Raw genomic sequence first — 9396 nt, forward strand, 5'->3', positions numbered from 1 at the left:
ATCTAGTACAGTGGTTGGCGAGTAGGCGGTCGGCGCGGATTATGTAGCTCGGTGTCCGCAACAAGGCGTTTAAGGAATTTACCATCTGGGCCCCGAATTGTCTCTACTCATGTACTGTACTTTATATTAAGAATACTGCATTTTTAACCGATTTCAAAAAAAAGGAGGAGGTTCTCAATTCGACTGTGTTTTTTTGTATGTATGTTACGCAATAACTAAGGTATTTGTGAAGAAAATGTCATGATTCATATTTTGTTGGAAAGAGGGTACCTCCACGCGCCATTTAATTTTGAAGAAAATCATCCACCTCTAAGGGTGGCTGTTCACGCGTGAAGATTCATTTTTATAAATTGGGCCTAAATTTTAGTATAATGAGCAATTATTTTAATGGTTGATTTTGCTATTCTTTAATTCAAGGCGTTTTTCTCTCTCAATATGCTTGAGTAGTGAGAACCGATTTTTATTATCTCCTGTGTCAAGTCCCGTATAGTGGCGAACTAGGGGATGAATCCGGCTTTGCGTACTTTCCGGTAACCGATTTCAATAAAACTTGGTATTTATATGTAATTCCACGTACTTTTGAGGTCGGTTTTTTAGTACTCTGTACTGAGATTATTTCATTAAAAAATAGTGATACGGGTAATAAAAATAAACTGACTGTTCTTGCTAATAGTCTTGACAAAATCATAATTTCATTTAAGGGGTAAGGTATAACTACCATTAGCGCCCCGTTAGGCTCAACTTACACTGGCGCAGGAAAGTACTGCGACGCGCGAAACCGCTCGTTTTTAACCAAACGTCGTGCGCGTCGTCGTCATGCGCGATTCCATATTTGCATAACACAAATTTGCACCTTAATAATGGGATAATAGAGATGAATATGCTATAAGCGAAAAACATTACGCGTCGCGACGCTTCGACTCTGCGCCAATGTGAGTTGAGACTTACACGATGTGAAAGTTTTGGGCGGGACCGCCCAGTTACCACGCTTTCACGTATATTAATGGCGAATCTGAATTATATTTACTAGGCAACAACATTTAAATTCCTCGGAATCCAGCCTCTCATTTAAGTTAAAACGTAAAAACTAAATAAATAGAGCGTGTTTTGCCATGACGGTTCGGTCACACGTGCACGCGGTCTCCGGCGTGATGAAATTCGTGTCGAAACGCGCCCTTATATACAAACATTCCGGCTGATATTTAAAATTTGCCATTTACGGGGTTTAAAACTGCCGTGAAAAAAGCCTTTATAAATGCAAAAAGTAATACAGCTTCTACGTACTTGGATTTCCATGTTAATCCATTTAGCTCTTTGTGATTTTACAATATTTATTAGACAATAAGTTAAAGTAAGGCACAAAAAAACTTAAATCCTAGGAACTAAAACTAGGATTAAAATACATAAATTATATGTATAAAATTGGGTCCCAGCGATAAGGTGCCCAAGATGCCTGGCGGCGTTCCCCTTTTGCATAGCTGTGCTAATGCGTCGGACAAGGTAGCTGCCGGCCCTTGAGTTTCTCAAACAGTCTAATAATTTGTTGGATAAAATTTTGTACAGATGTAGGGTATAAATAGACAAATTGGGTAAAGTAATAGACTGTCCGAGAAACCCAAGGGCCGGCGCAGCGACCTTGCCCAAAGCTTTAGTTTAGCTCCTTCAGTTTGTCCCTACTTTTGATATTTAAAAAAATTACAGATGAAAAATGTATTAATTAACAAATAATTAATGTAATTCCATATTATATTATATTACAAATTAAGCTATTTTATTGAACTCACATAGAGAACAGGCAAATAGGTCAATTTTCCCATCCATAACGTTCAAAGTCCTCATCGCTCGTATCAGTGGTGCCCAGTCCAGCAGATTGGCAGCACGAGGAATCGCCAACATCTGAGACCGGCGCCGGCGCCCCACATACCCATCAGGAACGCAAAGACCCACACGACTCAAAACCTCTGCATTGCATGTCTTGCCTCTTAATAATTGTTGTAAATGTTCTTATGTTGTCGTGTTTAAAAAAATAAAATTTGTAAGACGCTGTTACAAATTTATGTCTTCCGAATTTTGCCGACTTGTCATTCCAATTAAGCTAAATTTTACGAAGTATGATATAATGCACGGATTAACACTTTCCTTTTTAATTAAAACAAATTTTATTTGCATTATACTGCCTGATTACCGGCTCGTTCACAAAACGCGTCAAAAGACAATTTTATGATTACGATAACAATCTCTCGTGAAAAGGTCGTAACCCTGAGTCGTAATGGAACGTAACATCCGATTTTACGTTAAATTAGACAGAGTACCTGTTGTAATTGGATGTTGTTAAAAATTAAATACCTTTCAGAAAAAAAAGTTATTCTGTCCGAAACAGGGAGAGGTTCTTTTTAAATTTTCAAAGTTGAATGCGTAATGAAGTAATATTTTTATTTTCTATTTTTTTTCCTCTTTTTGTTCGCTTTTAAAGATAGAAAACACGGTCGCCGTTCGCCTGTAATAGAGTAATAAATAGTAGCTGTAATATGATGAAAAAATTGCAAACAAAACAAATATATATAAAGGTCTGTATAAATCTACACACAATTTTAAAATTTGTTAAACAAGATCCATTTCTTTGTCCAAATCTGGTACTTACTATTTTTTACGGAGAGACCTGTCGACCTTAATTACAGGATTAACCTAATTCAGGCACTAGTCTCAACAAATATTGTTATTAATAACAAATACCATAATAATGTGCAAAACTTTACGAAACAAAAAAATATTTAAAAATTTATTAAATGGATATTCAATTATTTTTTGTGAAATTACTCCACTAGTTTGTTATAATCATTAATACAAAGATCGAACACTCAGAATTCGAAACTCTTTAATTTATATCAATTCAATAAAAATTTAAAATACAGCTAATAGATATAAATAATAAATCTCTCGCTAGGACTGGTAGCTGTAAAGGTACTAATTGGGTGATAAATCTTTCATATATTTCTCATAGATGGCGCTACGACTAAAAAGTCGCTGAAAAACCAAATGCAAAGACACGACGCAAGCACATAGAAAAATTCGTGAGGTCCGCTGGTTCGTTCCGTGACTTAGTTGGTATAGCGTCTGGCACGGTAAGCTAGAAAGACGTCGGTTCGAATCCGGCCGGATCGAAGGAATTTTTCTGATTGTTCGATCTTTGTATTAATAATTATAACAAATTATTATTGTTATTATCGCAGCTCCCTGAACTAACTGTAGTAACTGATATTAAGTGAATTTTTCTGGGTAACATATTTTAGCTTTTGCACGTCACGTCTTAAGTACAGCTCAAGCTCGAGCAAGGTCGTATTAAATTCGTTATATCAAATAAGTAATATTCACGTTTGAAATTGGTGGACAGACGATTAATGGAGACCTCAGTTATTTAAAAAATCGGGTAGCAACTCACGCCTTACTCAGTCTATTTACAACAAAAATGATAGCTATGACAAAATGTCAGTTAGGACAAAAATGACGGTTACGACAAAAATGATGGTTAAAACAAGAATTACAGTTACTACAACAAATACAGTTACGACAAAAATACCAATTACGACAAAAACAACGGTTAAGACAAAAATAACAGTTACGACAAAAATTACAGTTACGACAGCACATGAAGAGAGAGAGGCTATTCATTTTGCGCCTAATTTTGACTTGTACATTATTCATAGGTGAATTTGACGATAAGCAATAATATGATTCGCCTGTACACTTATGATATTTAAAACAAAAACACAAAATTCATATTTATGAGCTACGAGCTTTTTAACAGTAAAGTCCCTTTGTCCCCAGGTGAAAGTCTGGCAGAACTACACCAAGGCGGAAGTGCAAGACCGTCGTCGTGTTACGTCCCCATCATATTGGTCATCTGTGCCACTTTATACGCATAGTAAATAAGTTAATTTAATAAACTGTTCATATTGGAATATAATATTGTGTTCTTTTTATTTTACCCCTTATAAATAAGAAGAAATTACACATCCCATGGAAGAATGGCATAAGTAGAGTTACGTGAAACATGTTTATTGCTCCATTAGATATACAAAAATACAACCTACATCATCTACATGTACACCTACATCGATTAACGTAGATAGAGTTGCACACGAATTGCACAGGATGTGGGTTATATTTTTCTGTATCTAACGGAGCAATAATCGTTTTTGACGTAACTCCACTTATGCCATTCTTCCATAAGGGGTGCGGCAGTCGTTTTACAGTTGTAACAGACACGTCTACTTAAGACGATTATCACACGTCCCGCATTACGCAGTGGCGTGCGCGGGACGATGGATCATGTGCCGCACGCTCCCGCTGGGAGACATGTTGTCAATATATTAAGGCGCCTATTTTCTATACAAACTGAGATACTTTGGTACAGCGTTAAAAATGCAGCTCCGCACACCATTGCGTGGCGCGGAGCAGTGTGATAATACCCTTAATTAGTATCACTAAATTGCAATATGTTACAAATGGAAGGAGGAACTGAAGGAGGAGTTAGAAGAAAAGTAACAGAATTTTATACGAGAGGAAATTCCGACTATCAATAAACACATCGTGATTAACATATCTGATTTTTGTTTGTTTGTCTATTCATTTCAATAATCAATCAAATAGTATTTTTTTATTATGGTTTCACATAAAACAAACATTGTATTTTTTTACACGTGTTGATATTTTTACACCAGAATCGCGGATTGTTATCTTGATTATGGATTTTGATTAGGAAATATAAATGAAATGCTGAACAATTCTGAATTTGAGCCACCCTTGTTCAAACTACTACAATCACAACAATCTACGTTTAATATTTGATATCATTTTTTAAACACCAACGACCTCTTCAATTCTATAATTAAAGTGATCCACTATTTGTTTAATTGCTATACAAATAGTGGATACCTAAGTGTAGGCACCGACTATACAATAGGTATATAAGCTACAAGTATCATTATTATAACTACAAACTATATTTTAAACTTCATTTTTGCCTTCATCCTGAAAAATTATGTGGAAATCATATACGGGGTATTTTCTGCAAGACGACGATGTTGTATAACATATAGTAACTTGTTTACCTATACACCTCTTGGCATGATTGTATTCAAATTCCATTAAAACACACGACAAGTTTCCAAGAAGATCGTCGTCAGTTCCTCTTGCTGTATCTTAAAATAAAACATACAGGGTGTTGAAGAAAAGGTCTTTAAAATAATGTGTCATTTTATAATACCATAGTATAATAAGACAAATATGGTAACTTCATATAAACGTAGCAGGGGCTTTGTATGTGTGCGCACCCGCCATTTGCCTTGTACGGACGCACAAATTCGCATAATTTCGCATTCGCATTGCATAGCGCTGGTCGTCTCACGCGCCTTTCATTATTAGGGAGTCACCATACTTATGGATATGAAATCGCATTGAGTCGGTCGATAAAACTTTAAGTCCATGTAATAAGAGCGAAAAGGACATCGCACCTTTCGCTTCCGCTCGTACCGCCGACCGCTCTTTCCAAGACAAGTATGGTAACTTCATATAAACGTAGTAGGGGGTTTGTAAGCGTGCGAGCCAGCCATTTTCCTCTGTACGGACGCACACATTCGCAACGCACTGGCGTTGTATAGCACTGGTCGTCTCATGCGCTTTTTATTATTAGGAAGTCATCACACTTGTCGATACGAAGTCGCATTGAGTCAGTCAATAAAATGTAATAAGATCGAAAAGGACGTCGTGCGTTTCGCTTCCGCTCGGATCGCCGACCGCTCTTTCGCTCTTATGAAATTGTATATGTATATATATATATATATATGTATAAACCGCAAGGCTGCGTTTGAATGGAACTCCATTATCATACTTGTCTCATACTATGATAATACGTGTTAGGCTCATCAACAATTCTTACATCTATTTTTTATGATACTAGACGGGATGAACAAAAATATATACATAAATATGTACGCATTTTACCTCCACCTCACCTTATGGAAAGTGACAATTAGGTCGACGATGTAGCATGCACACCTAAATAATACCTATTCACTCTCGCCTTGAAAAGGTCCAAGTTATAGTGTTCGGGGAATAAGTCCTCTTCCTGCGAATCCTGGGAATATCCACAATATGGGCGTAGAATCCCAGCCCACGACTGGTTCCCCGATGACGGAAAAGGGAAGGCGGAATTAAATCGTGCAATTCCACTATAGACAAACACATTCAAAGCAACTTCATGTTCCAAATGCTTTAGTGTTGAATTTTGTCAAAGACTATTAATAGTACCTTGGACAGACGTGACAGTTTATATACCTTTTAATTTACTAAAGGTAGGTAATTACTTAATGTACACTCCGCACATTAGCTTGGTGCAGCAAGCGAACAGCTAGCTAGGTTTAACCTTTTTGTCCACATCACTCAATTGTTTTTTTCTATTCGTTTTTTAAGTATCGTGTTCGGTAAGTTTTGTGGAGAAATAAATACCTTTTTATTTTATTTTATTTTTTTTTCTTATTGAGCTAACCAGGCAGGTAATATTGAGTGTTTACCAATGATAATTTATTCATAGTTGGGGAATATTTCATTCGATTTTGCTTTCGCGCGGCCTTCCCCTTACTATTTTGAATTACATTACTAAGAAGAAAAACAAATTAAGTAAAATAAAAAATACCGTCGAGTTTTTTAAATTATTGATGTTATGTTATGTTTGGACAACGGCACGTTAGACAACACATGTTTGTTCAAAAATCGCCTCCAGTGCAACGGAACAAGACACGTCAATGTGTAGCTTGATGTCTGGCGTGTGTACTTTTCTTTGCGATAGGTAGATATCGTTGAGCCAAGTCTTTTTTTTATATTTTTGAAATTTATATGGTAACCGTAGTAACTGTTATAATCAAAGTTTATACATACTGTTATAGTGTAGTCAGAATATTCTCTAGCTTATTAATCTAAGATTTATGTTTTGTCTATTTATTTTTTGGGAAATTTTGTATTCAGGCTGCTGTACTGCGTTCACCAACCCGTCGTGGCTAACCTCCTTTCCTTCAAACCATGACAGACAAAAGAAATGTTGTATACTATTACACAAATTAATCAAAAACCACAAAGTGAGTAATTTCGAATCAATGTAAATAATTTGAAATTTATATTCACAAAATTAGTCAGATAACCCGATGTAAATTAATGTTCAAACAGGACCGCATATGCGTCCGCCATCTTGAATGTTTGACAGTCAACTAAATGATATGCAGCGTCTTCACCGCACATTAATGAAACACAGCGTGTGTATGCAACGCCGCATCTAGTAGGCTAATACATAGATATCGTTGTGTGTCTATAATTTCATTAGTACTTTTGCCCTTCAAAACCGAAACGTAGTATGCTCACATTAGTACGAAGAAGTCCTTCACATAAAGCTCTATTGTTACTATAAATTACAAGTTCAGTTTAGATAGGAGTATTTTAACAACTACTAATGATGAAACACTGAGCGGGATAATCTTCATAAAAAGCAAAATGCTCAATAAAATCTAATTCCATTTCCCATCCAAATCTTTCATCGCTTCTAAATTCATTTAATTTTGTTACACCCTGTACACCTGTTTAGCTCTACATCGGGCTTCATTATTATTCCGACGGTAATCATAGGCTGAAATACTGGTCGTTAATCTATTCACAAAAGTTATTCAAAAGAGAAATTTCGGAATTTCACACTAGAACGACGCTAGAATAATAGATGGATCGCGTGGATTTGCATATTTATGAAAGGACTTCGATAGCTGAGCGGTATTAAATGTTATTCCATAGTCTCGCGTCGATCACTAAGCAGGGTATCAAATTAATCAGTAATTTATTTTAAAAAAGAACACTTTTGGCGGACTATAAAAAAAGAAGGACGTTTACATGTAAAGGTACTATACCGTCGCTTTTAATTTACATGTTCTTTTGTACTATTGCATTACATGGACATTTCTCCCAGAAGGGCTAAATTCTCTGACTTCAGTGGTCGATCTTTTTTCTTAATTTCAGGAAAAACATTGAGCGGAAAGGAAAAAGAACTCAAATGTCCATTAGTTTCCGTTAATAGGGCAACTAAATTCTTAACAATTAATTACATATTTGATCCACTGAAGTTAGCATCCACCGAAATCAGGATAATTAAAAAAATGGCATAATTTTTGCATAAAATAATAAGAAAAGTTCCATAAAAACATTCAATGATCTACATAATTATTCATTGATATGACTAACCATTAACTCAAGCTACAAAAACTAAAATTTATGTAAATAACGACAAGAATTTCACTTTATGACTATTAATTAATATCGGTTTTCAGTTTGGCTGTTCAGCCATTTTTCAACCACGCTAAGTATTTCCGAAAGGTTTATTGGGTACATTTTATACTCTCCAGTTAGCTTTCGACCTATGAGAGTAGATTTTTGTTTTAACAAATAAGTGGAGCTTAGTGCATAAACACAAAAAATTGCTGCTACGGAAATACTCTCATACGCATTTATTTAATACAAGCCTTAGTCTTCGTTCATTCGAATCAAGAAAAAGGTTACCATAAAAAATTAAAAAGCTTACTTAAATCAAATCTCCTCCTCAACATTATCATTTCCATCTGATGGCGAGGTCGGCTTTTCTTGTATTTTCCCGCCATGTTTTCAGAGAAAGAAAAAAGAGAAAATAAAAATTTTGTCAGAAATGAATTAATTCTGATATAAATCGCGTATATTTTTTCAAACAATCCAAAGTCCGAAACTTTACAAATCCCATGGCTGGCATTTCCAATGTATAACAATCACGAAAACCTAAGAACTCGATTCATAAATTTTCTACCTAAAGCATAAAATTACATCTAGTGAAAATCACGTCCTGGTGTGCCCGGGAGACTGGCAACGTTTCCCCTTTGGAAGTGATATGAAAACGAGGCCGACAAATTATTGACATAAATTTAACTTATGAGAAAGTTATATTATCTTGGCACTGAATTAATTTTTCATTATGTTCGTTATTTCTGAAGCAAAACAAATCAAAATGGAAATGAAAGTCGAAGAAGAAAATCGATTTTAATTCGCGTATATTTGTTTTACAAACAAACCAACGTTTCGGGGTCTTTACTGGTCACGTTGGAACGATGGTTTGGTTAAAGTGCAAAATAATGAAAAAAAAATCAAGAAGTTTTTATTGAAGTACAATCTGCATAACAAAACAGACACTGAGACCATCCCATTAAGTAATTCTATACTTGTGTCAAGAAGTCCATAAAGAACAATAAAACAAAAGATTTCTAATTAATTTTTGTGTTTGCATGTGTGAGTGTGTGTGTGTGTGTGTGTGTGTGTGTGTGTGTGTGTGTGTGTGTG

The sequence above is a fragment of the Hyposmocoma kahamanoa genome, unplaced genomic scaffold (assembly GCF_003589595.1).
Source record: "Hyposmocoma kahamanoa isolate Upper Pololo Valley unplaced genomic scaffold, ASM358959v1 93, whole genome shotgun sequence".
Taxonomy (NCBI): Eukaryota; Metazoa; Arthropoda; class Insecta; order Lepidoptera; family Cosmopterigidae; genus Hyposmocoma; species Hyposmocoma kahamanoa.